This window comes from Temnothorax nylanderi, unplaced genomic scaffold (genome assembly GCF_030848795.1).
Source record: "Temnothorax nylanderi isolate EJ_2023f unplaced genomic scaffold, tnyl_v1.0 TNYL_tig0032_pilon, whole genome shotgun sequence".
Lineage (NCBI taxonomy): Eukaryota > Metazoa > Arthropoda > Insecta > Hymenoptera > Formicidae > Temnothorax > Temnothorax nylanderi.
Genome location: NW_027249094.1, coordinates 342,473 through 364,202, shown reverse-complemented (window position 1 = coordinate 364,202; position 21,730 = coordinate 342,473). Strand labels below are relative to the sequence as shown.

General features: G+C 38.9%; 1 protein-coding gene and 1 long non-coding RNA gene across 3 annotated transcripts in view; one reads left to right on the top strand and one right to left on the bottom strand.

Annotated features, from left to right (window-relative positions):
• LOC139770722 (diacylglycerol kinase 1-like) overlaps positions 1 to 21,730 on the bottom strand; it is an 88,821-nt gene that overhangs the window by 48,209 nt on the left and 18,882 nt on the right. The window lies entirely within an intron of this gene.
• LOC139770725 (uncharacterized) overlaps positions 930 to 21,730 on the top strand; it is an 82,545-nt gene continuing 61,744 nt past the window's right edge. Inside the window, exon 1 of the long non-coding RNA XR_011717808.1 lies at positions 930 to 1,142. This is a non-coding gene — a long non-coding RNA (uncharacterized lncRNA). The remainder of the gene's footprint in view (positions 1,143 to 21,730) is intronic.

The following is a 21,730-nucleotide window of genomic DNA, read 5'->3' as shown; positions in this document are numbered from 1 at the left end:
ACAAAGTAACTCGGTCGCAGGGATAGGCATTATTCACTAATTTTTCACTTAAATAACAAAAAGTTAAAGAATAAAAATATATTCATAATTCGCCTTTTAATTGAATAATGAAATTATAAAATAACTTTTATTTATTATTCAGAATTTGTAGAATAAATGAAAATAATAATTTCACTCATTATTCGAAATAAATCAAATAACAAATAAATTTTTAATCATCATTCACGAGTAGCCGAATAACGAATAAATTTTTATTCATCATTCAATAAAAAGGAGAATTATGAATACATTTTTATTTATCAATCGTCAATCATGGAATGTCATTCATGCCCATCCCTGCTCGGTCACTTTGTTGTCACTCGCGCGGCGAGGTCCGGCGGTGAGTCATTCCGTCTTCCGTGTATCGTCGCATTACCTTACGAAACACGGTCGCGACAAGTGCTAGGAGACGCAATCATTCCCTATATAAAATTAGCGATTACCGAACTACGTGACTAATGAGCTCTCGTAACGAACGATAAGTAAGCAAGTGCTCGAAACGACAGCCGTTTAATTGAAACGCGGGTAGGTATCTTACACAATTTGTTCGTTGGAAGCGAGAACTCGACACGCGATAGGGAATGAGAGTTAAATTACTGTTACGTTCCAATCTGAGATATAATTGTTTCTTGATTCGATAGTATCTGTTAGTATCGGGATGAAATTGCTGACGTTTTCCAGCTTTTCGGCTTTAAAAGGAACGCTGGTGATGTCGACGATGTATTTAATTGCGGAATATAGTCGCCATCAATTTTGTCGCTTGATAACCGCGTAATATAATGACTTTGTCAACCGCGTAACATAAATTCGTACACGTCGGTGAATCATCGACGGAATTCTCCATCGTTCGAGGCTCGTTCGTTGCGTTTAGATTTGCGAGACATCGCGCACGCACAACGGCTTTGCACAGTCGTGCTGTTATCATGTTACTTTTCCGTTGCGCACGATTAACTCCGGGGGTGTCGAGTGAAACGCGCGCAATCGTAATTAATCGCGTTTTCGCGAATAAGTGTTGTGTGAATGCTATAAGGAAACAGCAACGAAGGAATCTGAGAGGAAGAGGTGGCCTTGGCGGCATCGGGCAACGGCGGAGCAACTCAGGAGTAAGTTACTTTTTGTTTATATATAATATTCGGGCTGGAGTTCCCCAAAAACGGTATACCTTATTCGTTTTCGATTTTGGAATTTTTTTATTGGTCTCTGTGACATACATATTGATAAAATAATTATAGCTATAATTTACTAAATATCCACTTAAGAAAGTGAAATATGCTCAACAATTATTTTTTGAAGTAATTTTATTTTAAAAATAAATCCAGTCTTTGGTGTTGTTATAATTTGGACTTTACAGAACAACGTGTAATTACAATGCAGTTACAAACTCCGCTGCTGCGCGTCATGTCGATAAGTATCAAAATATCTTTTATTTCAATTAGAGGTGATGGATGATCTGCAAATATTATGTTATATTAGGTAGAATAATTTTCATAGATTCATTGCTTTGAAATGTGTGTGTGCGTGTGTGTGTGTGTGTGTGTGTGTGTGTGTGTGTGTGTGTGTGTGTGTGTGTGGACAAGCTGGGACGGATTAATACAAATATTTAACCCTGAAATATGCATGATTATCCGTTGATTTATTGTTCATACATTGCAAATACAAACATGCAGAGCACATTATATAGAACTTATTATTATTGATGCATAATTAGTTGGTTTAGTGTTTATTGGCACATTTTGGCCACTGTACATCAGGATAGTAATTACAACATGCACAAATTACATAATCGCTAAAATTTATTAGAGAATTTAAACTCGCGCGTATATATACACGGAGAGAATTTTTTATTATATTTTACCCTTAAATTCACTACAAACTTGGGACAACTTGGCAACCAAGGAATTTTTAAAATATACAAAAGACATTTTACAAACAACGTGATAAAAATTACCAAGCAGATTGGTAAATTTTGAAAAATTATTGAAATTTCCTAGATATATTTTAGTAAAATTAATCAAACATATTTTATATTTTAATGTAATAGATATTAATATTCTTTATATTATGGTAGATATTAATCAGAATAGCTCGCATAAAATTCTTGGTGGTACATGTTGTCCCACAACTACCGTGATTTCAGGGTAAATTTTAGGAGAAAATTCTCTCCGTGTAGATGAGAGAAGTTAAGAAATAATTCACAACTCTTGGGCACGCTCGGCAAAACAGTTGAGGAACAATAATGAAGTAATTTTCGTAAAAAAGAAATTGTTTTAAAATCTGCTAAAGATATCATGTCTTCTTCTTTTTATCGAGCACTTTGTACACAAGCAAGATTTCCAGGAAATGCAGTTAAGAATGCTATGAAGATATGCTAATTTGAGTATTAAATAATTTTAAAATTTTCAAATTTATTGGTTAACCAAATAATTAAAATTAAAAGGAAAAGAAATATAAGAAATAAATATACTAGTAAAATATTAGTTTTCAAAAAATTTTTATTTAGGGGAGACCGGGGCTCGATGGCACCGTTTTCACAATTTCGGCATTTGAGTTTTTATACAACTAATTGTCATGATTAAACAGTACTAATATGATAGAGAGAACCTTTCTCTACATTTTCATGCTAGGAACGCTCCTGTATACTGTATAGTTTCTTTGTAATAAGTAAAATACGAACATGCTGCATTGTAGCCAACTTGCCCCGATAGTAGGGTAAGTTGGCTATGCGACAAAAGTCCATGTTAAATTAATGAAAACGTAATAGAAATACAAAACGCGTAGCAGATGTACTTCTTGATAAAGATTGTATATCTTTTAAAGGTATTTTGAAGTAATGATCGAATAACAAAATGCTGTTGCAGAAAATTGTTAACTATTTTAGATGTATAGCTTTCTTCAATATAAAATATTAATATAAATACATATCTAGCTTCTATCAGCATCGTAGGTAGCAAATCACATGCTCAAACAGGTCTCACGCGGGCGGCAACAACAAGTCAAGCTAAGCGTGTCTTGATATGAGCCAACATACCCCATCCCTACATACGTTTTGTATCAGTCATTTTATTACAATAAATTACTGTTGTTAGTCAAAATAACATGTCGTACAGTAACAGAAACTTTTCTTTTAACTAATGATACGTTACTTTGATTTACTTCTCAAGCTGAAGAACATTAATACGATATTTTGAAACGCTCGAAAATTTACTTGCCACCTCTTGAATCAGAGTTTTCTCTTTTTCTATTGTAATACTTGTTTGATTAAAATAAAACTTTGGGAAAAGTACCTATGTCATATAAGAAATATTTTGTGATAACTTTTCCATTGTTTTTTTCGCTATAAATACATAAACGGAACGCATTGCCAACTTGCCTCTTGTGCCAACGAGCCCCGGTCTCCCCTAACTTTCTTCATATAGTTAATTGGAAGGAACGGGCTAATTATGACTTTCCATTTACTTTCTTCATAGTATTCGTACTTCAGAGGGCAATGATCGGGACAAGATATTAAAGTATTTATTGTATTTGCATGAAATAAAAGTTAATTAATATCATTAATATATATAAAACTGACAAGAAAAAGCTGTTAATATTTAGATACGTTACTTTATTTTCCTTTTTCCTCTCTGTTTAAATATGTTTTTAATAAAATTTGAGGGTTTCGCGCTTGACCCCTCTCCAGGGTTAGTTAAACGTAACATAAATTGGCACAAGAAAATAATATATTCAGAGATTTTTTCAATATCCATATTTTATCGGCACGAATGAAAGAATAACGATAAATATTTCACAATCACGTAAGATATTTCAGTAATTTATTTAATAACCCGGGTGGAAATAGGCAAATTATTATTAATCGTATTTATTGCGTCAATTTTTTTTATTAATCTTTCGATGTGTATCCACTTATTGATAACTTAACTTCGAAACAAAGCGAACTGATATAAGACGTTAACGTACACAATACTTGCAAGAAGTTAAAATACAGTCAACTGAGCGATAACATTAATATTTGAGTTCGAAAAATGAATAACAGATGACAGATCGATCCGCATGTAATTAGTTACTAAACTGAGCGCGCGAATTCACAATCAGTGCGATACTAATTAATCAACTTGGATCGTTTATAACTCGAGACAACTATCGTGATCTTCTTGTATTAGAATTTTTGATTGTAATTAATGTCCAAAATACCCTATTAAAAGCATTATATAATAGCTGTGAAACATCCTAATATAATGAGAATATGGTATCTGTTGCCCCTCGAGCTTATTTACATAATTATAGTTATTATAACATAATTATTATATAACATGTAATTATTATATTCAAAGTATTTTATGCAGTTTGAAAATGCGAAAATTCTCTTTACGCAACGGCATAAATTAAAATATGCCCCTTTATAATATTTTAGAGGATTATTAAATAAAGCAGAACGCAGCGTGTTGTACAATGGCCTCTGTCATTCCAAATATTTAATAGCGACGCTGTCGCCGCGCGCAGGGTTCGTTTGCAAAATATTTTTTTCATACATACATTCCTAATTCACTTCGTTGGATGTTAATTAAATTATCAAAAAGAAAAGAAATGTTCACCGTCATTTTTCATAAAAAAATCAGCAATCTCTGCTATTTATTAAATACTATCAAAGTATTTACTAAATGCTGTACTGACGCATAGTGGTTTTTGATACAAGCTGGGTGTGAAGTGGAATTAATGGAACCGCTAATGCGGCAACGGTTCAAAGGCAAGGGTTTCAGATAATGGGGTATCGGGCGATAACGCGGCGAATTAAAAGAATTTAATAGATTAGCGTCGGATTATGTTCTCCGTTTCGCCGAGGCCCTTCTTTAATTCGCCGCGTGCCGTTGATACAACGAGCACAATCGGCAACGCGACACCATTATCGCGTTAATCCCGAGACGTATTCTCTCCTCTACGTAATATTTCACTACCGAAGGGTGATTCGATCTCCTTTCCACATCCTCCATCCTCCTCCCTCCTCTCGCGGATGTGGATTTGCCGATAATTTCCCGGCTATAATCCGGTCTGGATTATATGATCCGGATTTAGGCGCAACGAGGCCGGGATTCGGCACGATTTGTCCGCGTGCACGCAGGCATTTCGCACGCGCCACGGGCGCGAAATGCAATTTTATTGCTCCACTGGCTTCTTCTGTGATTTACCGTGTGCCGTCGACCGTCCGCTTCCTCTGGTCCCCCAGCGTATTTTACGAATAAAACCAATCGATGCGAGGGGCGCGCGGCGTTGTAATTAGTTTCACACGCGAATCCGAATGTGAAGGGACAGTTCGAGATGCGGCCTGGCGCGGCCGTTTAATCCATCCCCCGGGAGAAAAATAAATCCCGCGCAGGGGGCGGGCGCGATTGCGAAACTTTTTCGCGTGACAGCCCGTCGCTGCTTTTTACCGGGATGGGGAGAAAGCACATATGGATTTGCTCCGAAAATGTAGACGAGTTTATCTCTTAGAAAGACACCCGAATTACAAATACTTTTCAAAAACGTACACATATAACCACATATGCGTATGTAATTTATATTCTCACATACATTTGCGCGTTGATTACGGTGAGAATACACGCAGAATAATAGCATACATCCTCCCAAGAAAAGATGCCCTTTTTTATTTTTTTACGTAAACGTAAAACAATAAAACTGTTGTTCTGTACATCATAAATCATAACGATGTACAGAAAGATATTAAAAATAATTCGCTTTCAAAAACTTTTTCAATCGCCTGCACGATTGTAAAAGTCTTCCAACGGAAAAAAAAAATTTTTTTTCATAAACGAATGAAAAAATGTTACGCGCGTTTGTATAGTTTCCCATATGTTTTCCTTTCGGTTGACAAATTGCTCCCATCAGTTGCAATAACAACATTGCGGCTGCAAAATTGAAACTCGCAGGTTTTTTTCACATGGATTTTCACTTTCGTTTTTGTCGCGTCGAATATGTCGTTATATAATTACGTCCCCGCATTTGTGACATTTTTTTTTAATTTATGTTTTCTATAACAGGTAATTTTGAATTAAAAACTTATTTGCTCGAACTTTGTCCCGATTGCAAGATACACATATAGAAGTTTCAAGACAAATTGTAGATAAAAAAATATCTCGTTAATCCAAGGCATCATCCATCATCCGAGCGGGATGAATATTTCGCGGCAATTCCACGGACGTCGTAATTACTAAAAGTATTCGCGCGTTGTCGTTCCGCGATTTAATCTCTTCTATTTTTACAACCTGAAAGAAATTGCGTTTCTTCTCGCGCGGTGTGGGAAAATCGTTCATTCAAAATAGAACGGCGTGTCTCGCGTTACAGCGCTTACAACGACCGATGAAATTGCCGACGGAAGGTAGTTAAGTAAATTTATTATCCTGTCCTCAAACAGCCGAATGAAATATACACCGTCGTCAGTTAGCCATGATAGGACCATCTCGAAGACAATTGCAGCCCGCGGTATATCAGTTGCTCGCGGATGCAATGTACGAGTATTCGGCGTATTATTGCCCATTGACATTTAATTCGAATAGTATACGCTTGATAGTATACGCTACGAAATGTATTTGTTATGCTGTATTAATGAATTCTCCGTTATGGTCGAACCTTAGACCCCTGAGAGGTCTATCTTATAGTTTAAATCATATATATAATTTCTTTTGATGTATCATTATAACGTTTGGTTAATTTCGACGCGCTACAGAAGAATTACGTTAACTGGAACAATGATTTTGGAATCTTTGTCAATACGTATATTCGCGCGTGCTTATTATTTTAATAAGGACAAGGACGGTTTCAGCTTACAGCACGAATAAGTGACGTTACTCGCAGAGTACTTTCGCGGATAGGCGATTTCTGCAATTGACAAAGAGTTAAGGCCGTTATGAGACTGCTCGAGAAAGAAATATAAGATAATATATCATGTAAATTATGATACGACGCGAAAATACGCTGAGCTTTTTCTCGCAGGGACTTATTTTCAATAACGAGACAAATGTGTATTCCTTGAAATAGTAGGTATATGTGATTCATTCAACCACATGTTCTCTGTTCATTTTAACGCGCAGCGTCATATGTGTTGAAAGCTTTTAATTTTTTCTATTATTTAATTCTTTTATTTATTAAAATTTATTAAAATTGCGAAGTTTCCTCCTTTGTGCGTATAGAATTCATCTGTTTTACACGAGCATCATTACAAAATAAAATCAACAACACATTTGCACGTTAGATGCAAATTCTACTGCTTCTACTTTTCAACATTATCTGGTATAATTTATTTACCTCTTCGTGGTTCGAATGTATCTCGACTATTTTCAGTTTTCGTTTTTTAATTAGAAAGCATTGCGAATCGCTATCAATCGTGATGCCGGCGAAATAAAATTTAAGAGGTGGATCAATGGACTAAGTAAAAAATTCTCTGCCGTTCGTTCGCGCTGGTACGACGATAATTGATTTACGATAATGCCGCAGTGAATATGCGTTGCTGAAAGCGCAGACAATTTAACGGGAAGGTACATAAAGTCCAACAGAGTCCAGCCTATCTTTACTCTCTCTCTTTTTCTTTTTCTACTCTCTCGCTCTCTCTCCTCTTCCTCTCTTTGATAGAATAATTCCGCGCCAGGGACCATTACGTACTCGTAATTAAAATTGCGCAGAACTTTGTAATCTTTATTCGTTTGTGCTTATTAAATAGAAGAAGTAAACGCGCATTATGCTGTAATCGATTGATGGTGAAACACGGAATTGCCCGGCTATTAATAACTATTTCCAACGTTCCGCCTTTAAAAAGCAATCTTAGCAATGGATATACTATATTGTCAGAAAATACGGCTGTAATACAATAATCATAATTTAGAATCATATACAAAAATTATGTTGTTATTTCAGGTATTCGCTATTAAAATCATAAATCATATTTTTTAAAAACCGTTTTCCCTATTGGGGAAATCAATACAAAATAATGGAATTATTGCATTACATAGAAGAATTAAAATGTATATGTGGGACTTTTATGAATATGTGAAATAGCGGCGAAATCCGAGACAGCTATAATAAAAAGACATTAAAGTTCTTTAATGCAATAAATATGATAAATCTTTTGAATATCTACCTTTCGAAGCAGCTAATGATCTTCGCATGGCGCTTAACGGTTACGCATTGATTGCAATTAACTAAATTAGATGGATAATTAGGGCACCCCTCGAGACACGCCTCGTACATTGTATACCTACGCTATCACACGTGCCATATACTTAACCCGATACGGTAATGCATTTGTGCAAAAAGCTTAAAATTAGTCGTATTGCACGTTGATTGCACATGTAATACATTCTAGCTAACGCTAAGAATAATACGGTGAGCGTAATTACCATGCAATGGAAATTCCTTAACATTATTATTACTTCGCTAACGAGATAACCGGCTGAAATATCCTTCTTTCTATTACGTGTAATATATGCGCCACGATGTTATTATCAGGGAGTCGCACGTGTCTGATTTTATGCATTGATAAAACCCAAGCAAGCACAAACTGAACTATAATTAGTCAGTATAAAAATATAGCCGTTAGAGAAAGCACAACACAAGCCTTCTCGTAGATTATGTCTTATTTTCAAGAAAAATGATATTGCTATATATATATATATATATATATATATATATATATATATACACACAACACACATGCATACATACATACTGTGTGTGTGTGTGTGTGTGTGTGTGTGTGTGTGTGTGTGTGTGTGTGTGTGTGTGTGTGTGTGTGTGTGTGTGTGTGTGTACATATATATGTAAGCGCAATTTTCACGCAGTTTTAGTTCGTATAATTATATTTTACGCGATATAATATTCTCTCCGTTAATATAACATTTTCATCGAAAGTTACTCGTCACCTCGTAAAAAGGGATTTCGTGTTACGAATTGACAGACAATTTCGTTTCTTTCGAGCACGATCAAGACGATTTCTGTTTCCGTCTGAAGCCGCGAACGAGTTCTACAAATAACGCTCGTACAATTACGGACTCCATTTCTGCAAGCGTCTCACGACGATCCAGTGTGTAATTGCGCTCTCTCGCCAATAATAAGCTCGACCTGCTCGACGCGCGCGGTAGCGCATCTCGAAGAGACGTCTTACTTACGTTTGCCATTTTTCTTCGTGAGAATGTTTTTATCTCCGGCCGCTAGTTAATTGGTGCTATTAACGAGATTAGATTAGCGATTACCTAAGGAATCGGCCTCAGATCCATCCGGATATGTCGGTAAGCGCGTGTCGGGGTAATACGTTCGTAACTACATAACGTGCTAATGATCAATCCTTGTAATGAGAGACTATTCGATAACAGCAACGCGAATAGCTATAGCGTTGTGTAATCAAACACCTATCTGTTGTTTGCGATTCATAAATGCGATGTTGAACTACGCGAACTTGTGTCTATCCAATACCGCGGTTATTTCACACAACGTACCAATCGGATACATTGGACACGCAGCTTCGTTGCGGTAGCGTACTCGATGTATCACCATTCGCTGGTGACAGTAACTCGAAAACCGTTCTTTTTTTCTCCCTCTCGATCATCCTTTCGCGCTGCGTCATCGCGTAGCATCGTATTTACACGGCTACTGCCACGAAGCAATCACCGTCGAAAGAATCTGCGGGCTTTTGCATCGCTCTCTTTGGTCTACGTTTTTTTTTACTCTTGGAACAAATAAAATATAACAATACGATAAAATATTTTACGCTATAACAGAACCCGATGACGTAACATATACGTAATAACAATGTGATCTTGTGTTTTATTTTAGCATAAATATTCTGACAAAACATATTCTCGTGAAAGGTTTTCTGTGATAAAAAGTTGTATCAGATTCCCGGACTTTGAAATGTCAAAGCCGGCGCGTGCATTCGATATACGCAGTCACAATGGGCAATATCACCCTTGAAAAAAATTCAGATCCTGCACCTGGCAGCGCGACACGAGAAGCGTATTCATTTAATATCGTTTTGACCGTTTGAATTTAATATCGTAGATCATATACACTGAGTGCTGATTGGCTACATCAAAGCGATATGAAAATCAAATTCCAAGCGCATATCGAATGTGTCAATCTACGCGCGCGCACACACATGCACATGGTATTAATCCTACACTCCTACGCATCATTACAATATGTTCGAAACGGATTTGTTCATACGTAGATGTGCCAACGGTAAAATTATTTGTGCGGTTAAAGCGGTATTTTGATTTCCGCTTTATGTAAATTATCTCATTAAACCTTGCGCAACTGTTATTGATAGAAACATTATAAGCGTATAATCGTGGGCGATTTAAAAAAAAAAGGGGGGCCATGGAAAGCTTTGTAACATGTGATCCTCATTTTCTAGAAAATGTAGCTTTAAAACGACGCGATAAAGAGGTCTTCAAACGCATATAAATATTCCTGCGGGCATTCGAAGTTAGATAGAATCGAAAATTCAGTTTCCGACCAAACGCTCGGCTCTTAAATTTACGGCCTCGCCGACGATGCGGGACGATCGATGCCCGTAAAAACGGAAAGGCTCGCGTGGCGGACGCAGCAAACGTAGGCGTGCGAGGGAGAAAGCCGGCGAGAAAGATGCGTCGGGGGACACACCACACGGGCGTTTAATTAAAAACAGAGGCTTGGCCTAGTGCCGGATGTCGTCGAGAGAACGGATGAATTACGAATAGCGAAGTTTATTCGGCGTTGTAAAAACGATAATGAATTTCCGCGATTTCTGGGTCGTCGTAAATAAAATCTGGACTAAACGGACTGTCTCTGGTACGCGTAGCGGACTGTCTGTGTTAGCGAATAACGAATGGTACTTTTATTCCCCACGTATGAACTGAGAAGCATAGTAAATAGAGAGCGGCAAATATATTGCTGTTGCTGTATATATATGACGCACATATATTTTAATAACTTATCATTTTTTCCCAAGAGAGTTAGAAATTATTGATTTAGTTATACGATAAGTGAATCCACGTGGACGCTTTGGCATTCGATCCCTATTATATTAACGTTTACCCCAAAGTGCTGCTTAAGCTTGATTTGTATGATTGTTATGCAGAACACTTTCTCTAAGTGGAACATTCCAAAATAATTCGTGTATTAATTATTGGAACATACCCATTATCCTACGAGATTTTAGTGAAATGCAGCTCTGTCTGCATCGTGTAGGGGTAGTTACATGAATTGTCTGGCTAGACCTTAACACGCTTCGCAAATGCAATGTTTGTTCGTGTGCTGCACTGCTGCACTTTATTAGTAAATTATTCCAGGTGAAATACAACAGCAATTTATGGGATTAAGGATAATAACACGGGAATTTGCGATTTGAGCTCCGCTTTCTACGTAATGTCTTTGCAGACGAGGTCAAATGCAAAATGCGGTTCGCTGTGATAGAGAGTATAAGGAACATGTGCAAGCTTTATATTAATTTCTCTTTAATTAAGTGACGTAATTAAGGGGATAAGCAAAAACAATGTTCTATAGCTCGTTTTATTTAATTATCATTATCTGAAATCGCGTTGTTACATTAAACTCGGACGTGCGTAACTTAATTCGTTTGACCTACTCTTTTAACAAGGTACATTTATCAGTAAGAAAAATATTACCCGCTCGTGTGCTCGGCAAACCACGTATGTTTAAGCCAGTAAAATAATTGTTTTTCTTTTCTCTCTCTCTCTCTCTCTCTCTCTCTCTCTCTCTCTCTCTCTCTCTCTCTCTCTCAACGGTCTTATTATCCTTTTCGCGTAATGAGGGAATCTCGATGATTTCGAAGCACGCTTCTCTCGAAGTACCTATTAATCTACTTAGTACTCGAAGGCCCGAAGTTCTTAACGAGATAGTTCATTCAACTTAATGGTTTTCGGAGTAAACTGCGATATTGTCAATAACTACGAGTTACGTAAAATATCGTTTCGTGATTGTGCCGCTTCGTGATGCTGTATAATATATGTTGCGTATCATCATACTGCACGTAAATTAATTACTCATTTATTTTCATAACTAATTATAAGCGAACAGTTTAAGGGAAATAATAATTTATTATATTCTAATTAAGATAGATAAGTCTGTGAAATCATGATATTAGCGTGCATGAAACAAACGTGGATGATTGATTGAAATTCCCTGTTGCTGACGTAAATCAAATTTTAACGAAATTGTAATAAGTCTAATTAGCAAAAGTCCAAAGGATGTAAATTTCTAAAGACCTTTGCGTTGTTTGGGACAATTATATTCAATTCCATGAATGTCTTTAAAATCTTTAAATATTACAAACTAGATCGGTGTTACGCTACACATGTTTCGTATATTATATGCGCGCGTGTGTGTTCCAAGTTATTATGTGTCCTTCTTGCGCTATTCCAAACTACTCTACATTAATCTATGCTGGTCCTAAGGTGCTTACTTTAGCCGTTCTATGGCACCATTGCATTGTTCTTCTGAGAATATTCACACCTTCTGCAATGGGTACACATCGTTCCATGTTGTTCTACATTATTAACACACTGACGTCTCATTAAAATACATTTTAAGGACTAAAAGTTGAGTTGATATTCCTTACAGCTGCGCCAAACAGGCGCTACTCTGCAACACGTTTTAAACGTAATTACACAGGAGCAAGTGGTGCAGTCGTTATATTGCGGCGGCGAATCGTTCGCGCGCTTTACACAAAATAGAAACTAATTCCAACACTTCCATGTACATTTATACAAGATTTAAGCGATCATTTTTCCCTCTCAACTTTGCGTCGAAAAATCTGATTAGCCGTACGGAGTCGCGGAGTTCTTATTACGCGTCGAGACGCACGAGATCAAAAGTGATCTGTTGAAAAGCCGTCGGTGGCAGCAGTGCCAAGGAGGATCCGAGGGCGGAGAATGCTTTTCTGTCGACGGGGTGTCGAGGGGGATGGACTGTGGTTGTGGGGAAAGGGTGGAAAGTGCCACAGGACGGAATCAATACGTACTAACCGTCCGGAACACGTTTGAGCCGTTATCTCGGCAAGTGACAAGAGATCGTACGACCGACAGCGCGAGGCGATGAGAAAGGGAGGGGATTTAAAAGAGTTTTGATTTTCCGAAACGCGTCTTTTCTCTCTCGTCGTCGGTAAAAAATAATCTCGCCTCTTCCCGTAGTCTCCTCGGCGGGGTGCCGAGAAGCAGGGAATAAATGAGCGGCTGCTCGGCAATTTTTCCGCGCTTTTCTCCCCGGCCCGGATTAAGAGCGTTCTCCCACAAGATCGCTTCACCGTGATAGAAGTGACGTGACGTGCACTTTTCTCATTACAAATTAATTATTCATCGGTGATGCGTTTAATATCGTTCGACACTAGTATGACGGTAATATATTAGGTACTTCAACCGATCCTTCTCTCGCGGATTATGGGTTTTTCATCGCCGGAAGGTGAAATCCAACGTGGATGTTTACGCGATCGACGCGCTCTTTGTGTCTCTTTGGGCTAATACAATTTTAAGTTGATTTCCTTAATTTCACAGGAGTTTGAAATTATATGCAAATCTCGGAGCGCGCTGCGAGACGACGGCAACGGGTGGTGGCTTCAGGGTGGTTATACCAATATCTCGAATCACAACATAAACTGAACGTCCCTTTCCGAAGATTTCAGCGAAGACTTAAAAGTTTTCGCGAAGAATACAGGACGTGGTATATCAAAGTTTGCGCACGTATACGGGGAGCTTTAAAATTCAACGCTCCATCTGACGTTAGCGACTGACGACGATAAGTGCATAAACTCGCGACACCCGTGAGATATCGACACTTTAGCTTGCCGTGCTACCTGGAAATGGCAAAAGCATCAACTCCATTTTCTTGGCGTACTTGGAGTGAAAGCCGTTTCCCCGATACTTGGAATAATTTCAAAGAATTTCGAGTATAAGAAATCGGTAAGCTTTTATTCGGCGAATATATTTCGCGAAGCAAAATGCTATCACCGGTAGATCAATTAAGTCTACGCTCAGTATCCCCGAACGATGTTTAAAAGAATATCGAGAGATGAGAGGGGGGAGAGATGAATCTTTAAGTTTAATTAACTTCCTGCCTCGCGTCCGACTGCACTCACGCAACACGAGAAAACGATTTCTTCCCATAAGTATAAACGAAGATTCCGTTCCTGCCTCGACCATCCCCGCGTTCTGATATTTTAAAGTTTACCACCCTGGGATGGAAATTACTTTTACTCGCGGAAACTTGTGCCCGGCGAAACTTTATTCCACTCTATAATGCCGGTAATTCCAATTTAATATCCGCGTATTGCGGTCGGCGCGAGAAGTGAAAGAGGAGCTGACATACGAGACACCTCGTGCCAAATCGATTCGATAAACGCGACCATCGCCCACCGGTAAATATTTTTCTTATCGCGAGGAAAAAATGGCGGTCAGCGTGTTAAAGTCCGATAAAAATGTGGAAAAATCTAAAAATACAGTATTACTTCCAAAAAATATATAACAATCTCGTGATTGGCAATCATCGCATTTGCGTGATTGACATGCGCCAAGAGATTTGGCTCTCGCGCGCTTTTATATTAAAACTTTCGGCTTGCGGTGGTCGAAAGCCAGAATTTCCCGCAATAAGGACAATAAATTATGAGGCATCTGACGGGAACGTGATCTCGTGCGCGTGCTCTCGTCCGCGTAGGTAGAGACCATTGATAGTCCGTGCGAGCAAACAGACGAATCAGCAGAAGGAAATTTACGATCTCGTCCGTAAAGCGGTTTAAGGCGGACGTCGCGGACGATGCACTTTTTGCCGAGAGAAGGTCGAAGGTGGATCTAACGACGTGATATAGCCGCGTACGCTCAGCAAGTTCATACGACGATAAATTTCTGACAACATTGTCACTGACAGCGGGCATTAGTCGAATGAATGATTATTGGAACTCCCGCAATTCTGAAGTGTTTGCTCTTGCCAATTAAGACGATCGCCAATTAAGACGATCAGATATTAATGGTTGAACATTTCCTCGTTTAATTGGTATAGATCATCGGGATTTTGTTTAAAGGATATAAAATATTGAATTAATATTTTACATCGCAATCATTGTATCATTTTATATTAAACTTATTCTTTAATGTTGAGATAAGCGAAAATAATGACGATAAATTCTAAAACGTTATTTTTTTTTATAGACGTCCAAGCGAACTCAGCATCTGCTGTATCTCAACGCGTTTTAAAACACCAATTATAAACTCTCTGTCCAATTATAAACTCGATAAATACCGAGAAAATCTTATAATGTATCGATTACTTCCCTGACAAAGATTCTCGGAATGGATGCCAATAAAAGACATTCGCGTTGTAGCTCCGGAACAGTAGCGAGTAGAAAACGCGCTACCAAAGTCGCCATACAAATATCAACATGAATAAAAATCGAGATGTGAGTATGCAAAATCCGCAACGCGGTATTCGAAATCGAAGTGATGTCGCCGAGAAATACAAAATACCTATAGCCGCGCGGAATTGTACGGTTATTAATATTGATATTTGATCGCAATATCGACACATTCGTATCTTTTATATAATATTGCCTCTCACGCAAAATTTCACGATATTATGTTCACAATCCTGCGTGTAACGCATCCGGAACAAAATCGGCGTTGCAACGTTTTGTGTGCGGCACGTAGCAACGAAACCTCTCTCGAAACTTTCTCGGAGAACTTTCCGAGAAATTCTCGCGGAGGATTGCTCGGCAAGAAGAGTGCTGTGTGTGATTTGTTGATAATAGTCCCGGAAATCTATACAGCGAGCGTAAAATCACAACCGGTGTAGAGAAAAAGAGGTGCGAAAGGACGAATTTAAAAGGTTCCTCGTGTTGAAATCAGACCGTTTTTTTGGAGACGCAGCAGAAGCTCTGTGAGCTGATAAGGGCAGTACCTTACCGAGGAGGGAACTATATGTTTGTTTTTATGTATATATATGTGTATATATGTGTACATATAAGTGACGATGTATCATGAAACACAAGGAAACTTCTTCCGCTCTCACGACCGACTTTTTCTCGCTGTTTAGTATCGAAGCAAAAGGTGCTCCGAGTGTTCTTCCCTCTTTTCCCGGGACCGTATACTTCCGCGCGCTCTTAATGTTTTTTCAACGCGTTCGCTCGCGACCATGATCCCGAGAAAGAAAATTGGACGGGAGAAAAAGCTAATTTGCGGTATCCGTAGTCGTGCAGGTTTCAAAGGAAATTTGATCTCCATCAGCTAAGACGATCTCAAAGAGCCTCCTCCAGCGACATTCGCGCCGTCCAATCTGTCCCGGTTGCGAACTTGTACGGAAACCGAAGTCATTTAGACGGGCAGGTGTCACCGGCCTCTTTGACCGGAAGCCCCGAGTGACAAGCGTCACTCGATTGCCAAGTTTTACGTCGCGTTCAGGCGGACGGTCCTTAAGTGCCGATGAAAATAGATTTCTTTTGGAGGCCGTTCTTCGTGTTGTCATAACTATGCTAGATGGTCGTTCGAAATGTAACAGGAGATTCACTCTACATTTAATTGCGCAGAATGATTTATGACATGACGCGCGAGAGGATGCCCATCTCAACGAGAAATTCTTTTATATAGCGATACATATTTACGACAGAAATTATCATATATATTTCATACTGTACATTCCTTTTCCGTATTCTCCTCGAAATTATAATGCGCATCGACAACGATAATAATTTTCCTTTGGCGCGCATAGTAGCCAAAGGTTGAAGTTCAAAGGAACCAATTTGGTTTCCCGTTCAAAATGTTTGACGAGGTTACTACATACATAGGTAATTTGATTTCACGTGCTGGACTATGGTTGGTCGACATACGCTAAGAACACAATGCGGCTTCGCGTGCGGTTTAATGGGTTTAACTCTCGGTGCTCCGCGCTAATGCGGACGAAGATTAAGGTCGTATAAACAATCGCACATTTCGGCGGTCGAGAGAGTACATTTTTAATTCGTTTTTTTCTTTTTAGAGAGAATCGTATCCGTTTCGAGCCGTTTCCGTTCAAATCGATCGTCTCAACTGATCACGGTTTTATTTATGTTTTCAAAATTAACAAAATAATGAGACAATTTCTTGTGTCTTGTCGGCAATCATCACGTTTGCAAAAGTGTGATACTCATTAAATTAATATGATATTTAACGCTATCTAAAATTAAAGCTCTTTTTGCAAATTAAACTTACAAATTGGTAAGCAACAAACTCCATTTCATTTTATTTTACTATTTACCCGAAGCAAATTCGGGGCATACAGAAATTTATGGTTCGATTGCCACAGAATAAATTCTCGTACATATCAAAACTTTATTGTACAAAAAGAATACAAATCGTTTTTAGTAAAAAGTGAGATGGGAACTTCGTCAAAAATAAATTCTCGTTGGTAATATACGCGCCTCGGAGCATCTATTACCGTTTTATGAATTGTAAGAGCTGAACAAATTCGTGGTAACAACCGTCATTTTTCATGTAGCTACTGCACTACTTTACGGTCAAAGTATACGAGTTGGCAAAAGAATCGGTTATTGCGTGCGTTTTCATGCGTAACGCGCGCGTTTGTGCCTTTATATTATCAATGACTTGCAACGTGCATCTTTGTCGCGGCAGCTCGCGTGTGCAGAAATGAATTTATGCCGACGGTGGTGTTGTACCGTCTATGCCGGTATATTCATGCCGGAGTTTCGCGAACTCGACCTGAAAGCTTGTCCATAAATTTCCCCGCTGAAACGGCCGTTTTGCAGATCGAAAAGATGTGCGTGACCTACGAACTATTACATACCGTCACAAGTAACTAGCGTCAGATAAAGCAACACGTTTCATGCTTCAATAACATTTTTTAAATCTTTATTATGCGAAAAAAAATAGTGGCGATAGTGAAATATTTTTTGTGTTGTCGCACTATTGTTATTATCATATTGTTATAAGATTGAGATGTATATTTTTATCGATATTGAGAACAAATTGTCCTTTTTCGCGGCTCACGAGATATTTCTAAGTAGTAAAATACCGGATTGGTCAGCCACAAATAAATGCATGTTTATGTGTAAATTATATTCGTTTGTAGGCAAATATTACTCTAAATTCCAAATTAAATTCCGATGAAAATGCCTCGCGGTACGAGATCTTATCTTCGGCCCGTGCATATCTCACGCAATTGTTAAGTCATCGTGAATACGCGCGGAATGCAAATGTAATACAGCCCTGCGACGCGTCGCGGTTATAGAAACGTACGTGGCCTGCCTGCATTGGGTAAGTTTCGCGCTCACGGTGTGCTTCGTACGAACACCCTCGTATTGTGTACCGCTCGCTTTGCGCAATAAATTACAACGTTATACGTCCCGAGCAAATATAATCTAACTCGCGTTCCGGGTACCGCCTACGATCCGCCATTAAAACTCCGAACCGCCGCCGCGCCGCCGTCAAGTTATTGCGGCGCATACGATTATTTATCCGTCCCAAGCTGCGGATTGTTTTGCGCCTCGATTCCTACGTACAACCCGCACGATCCATAATTATGCTGGCACGAGCGCAACTCGCTGATGCGTTTCACGTCGCGCGCGAGAAATCGGGGCGACACGATGCGCGATGGCGCGCGGCGATTAAAGAAGAATCACGTGGATCTGCTGGCCGCCGCTGCCTTTGCCGCATCTGTAAATATTACGTCTATTCCGGCGCGTAGATTCCGCGGTCGCGATTCATGGAGCAACGTGAACGGAATATCGAGGATTTTGCCGCACGTGCGCTGGACAGTATGTGCACGTGTGCGTGTGCATCCGTACACGCACTCGCGCAAAAGTGCCCGACGTGTGACGCGCTATGAAGTGTGTCCGTATGACAATTCGCGTGCAAAATACGGTGTGTTCGCGTATTTAAATACGCCACGCATGTAACATATACTCCGTCCAACGAGAGATCACGGTTGATCAAACATAAATAACGATATAGGGCACAGAGCCGCAACAAGGTGTTCGCGTTAAATTGTTTTTATTTTTAATAGTGTTGGACAATATCTATCAAAAATAAAAATAATTTAACGCGAACATTTTGTTGCGGCTCTGTGCCCTATCGTTATTTATGTTTGATCAGCCATAATCTCTCGTCGGACGGAGTATAGATTTATGTAAATATCAGGGCGGATGCATTTATGCGTCGCGGTGACATCGCGCATATTTACGCGTACAACGCGTTACGTAAAATCTGTCTAAACACATGCGACAAGTGCAATATGCCGCGTCTTGTGCCCTTCGAGATCCGCAAATCTCTATGAAATATGTTACTAAGGCCCAATTTCACCAACGTCGATTAATTGTAATCTTCGATTAAACTCTTCGTCTCTAAACTGTCCCCCTTATATCCATTTCTACCAATGTAGATTAACTTTGATCTTGGTTTAACTCACCTTTTATCTTTCTCTAATTTTAAGAACTAGAAAAAGACAAAAAGTTAAACCGCGATTAAAGTTAATCTACATTGGTAGAAATGGACATTAGAAAGAGTGAGTTTAATCGAGAATTATAGTTAATCGACGTTGGTGAAACTGGGCCTAAGCGGCTAAACGAAAAATTGTCAATCTAGGACAGAAAAGCGGAAACCAGCGTATAAATATAAACGCTAGCTATATTGCGCTCGCTTTATTGTAAATAATTAGCGAGCCAATTTCCAGTAAGCTGTTAGAGTTACTACGCGAAATGGATTACATCGATGTGTAATCAATGGACGGATTCGTGCGGAAATCGTATCGGAAACGAATCCTCCCGCTTTCAGCGGGATACGCATCGTGGCTTCGCGATGCGAAGCTACCGAAGCAAAAGCGGATGAGAAGGGAGCATAAGGAAAAGATTCTTCAGACAAAAGGATAAAAGCGGTACGAGTTGGCGAACGTGGCTCGTTACCATTGTGTAACACCGAAGTTTTCCCTCCGAGTAGAGGAACTTCCGTCCCGCCATTTCCTCTTCTCGTTCGTTCCTCCTTTCTCCTCGCTCTGTATTCGCGTTCCACTTAATTAGCCGCTGATTATCGCGCATCTGTCGCTCCTCTACCTTCCCTGTTTGCTCATAATTAACATCCGATATAATCGCGTTCATGTTACGCACAACGGGAATCTCGAGGCGCGCCGTTTTTTTCACGAATCGCTCAACTTTCGCACCTTCCTCGTCGACTTTTTTCAGCGATGAAGGGAGCTTTCCAGCAAGCGACACAAGTGTCGTTTTGTCTTTGTTACTCATTGCCAAAAAAAAAAAGATAGAACGATATTTGTGTCGACTTGTGTCGCTTGGAAAGCTCCCGAAAGCAGCGCCGTAGTTATTTCGGTTACGCATATTGCTCGCTTATTTCCGCCGCAATTTTGTCCCGTGTCAGCGTTATCATATATATTTCAAAGTTTGTTTGAGATTTGTTTTGTCTTGATTCTAAATTCTTAGTCTTCGTGCACGCTCCTGTTCCGTTAAAAATATTTTTTTGGAGAAGCTCGGAAATCTTTCACGGATTAAAACTTTTTTCGGAAATCACATACCTTCTAAGAAGATAGACAACTCTTCAAGAATTCTATTGGAAAGTACCACGACTTAGACCGATCCAGAGGCTAAAGTAAAAGAAGCTACCACCAACCCTTTTCGTGTAAAAAAACCGTGATGTTGACATTTTATATCTTCGAATCTTTATTTTTTACATTTAATCTCGTCAAAACTTTTTTTTTAATGTATCAGGAATTTTATAATGTTAAAAAAGCCAGAATTCTATCAAAGTTTCATCTTATAATATATTCTATTTATATAAAAATTCTAAAAACGGAATGAAATAAATGGAAAGTTTACAGAAATAAGATATATGCAAAATATTTGAGATTCTATATATATTTTAAATTTGATTTTGTATAGCACATTTTTCATTATCAATGGAATATCAAATCAAATTATTTGTTTTTCCTCATAACGTTGACTTTTAATCGATTCTCGACGTCGTTATTCGACAAGGCCGTAATGACAGGTTCCATTTGGTGCGAAAGCTCGCATCGCTTGTTCTTGAAAGAACGAAAATTAAACACCTGTTTGTTACCCGAATTGAAAGCGCGAAGAATGGGTGTTTAAGTCCGTAAATATTAAAACAGCAGACGGAACGTCATCATCGCGGCAAGTTCTGCTCGTACACTGTAATTATGCGGCATCTTCGCAGCATTTTGCATTCGAGAAGTTTGCCAACGAGAAGGCTGAGACTTGCTCTACGCAAAGTCTCATAAACTTCCGAAGAATTTCCATCGTGAATTGTTGCATCGTCTTCCCTCGCGACGGGGAAGACAAGCCCGTTTTCGTTTTAAGCCTTCTCAACCTCAGCCTTCCCAACGTTATCAGCAACAAATTTTTTACGATTCCATCTATCGATTAGATATTTCCATTTCTTAAATTACATCTTGGTACGTCCATGAAAAAATTACAAACGTCGCTGTAATTTTTGCACTTTTAACGGAATAAGAAAGATTTTCCGGGAACGGCGCACGGTAATCGAATCAGACCTGCAGATGGCCAGTGACATTACAGGTAATTTAAATCCTTGAATGTAATCTTGGACGAGGTAGACATTACGCGATACGAAATGAGGGTAGGCCGAGTCATTACTGTGCCGCTAATTATACAGGACATCTAAATCCCCATGGAACGTCATTACTCGAT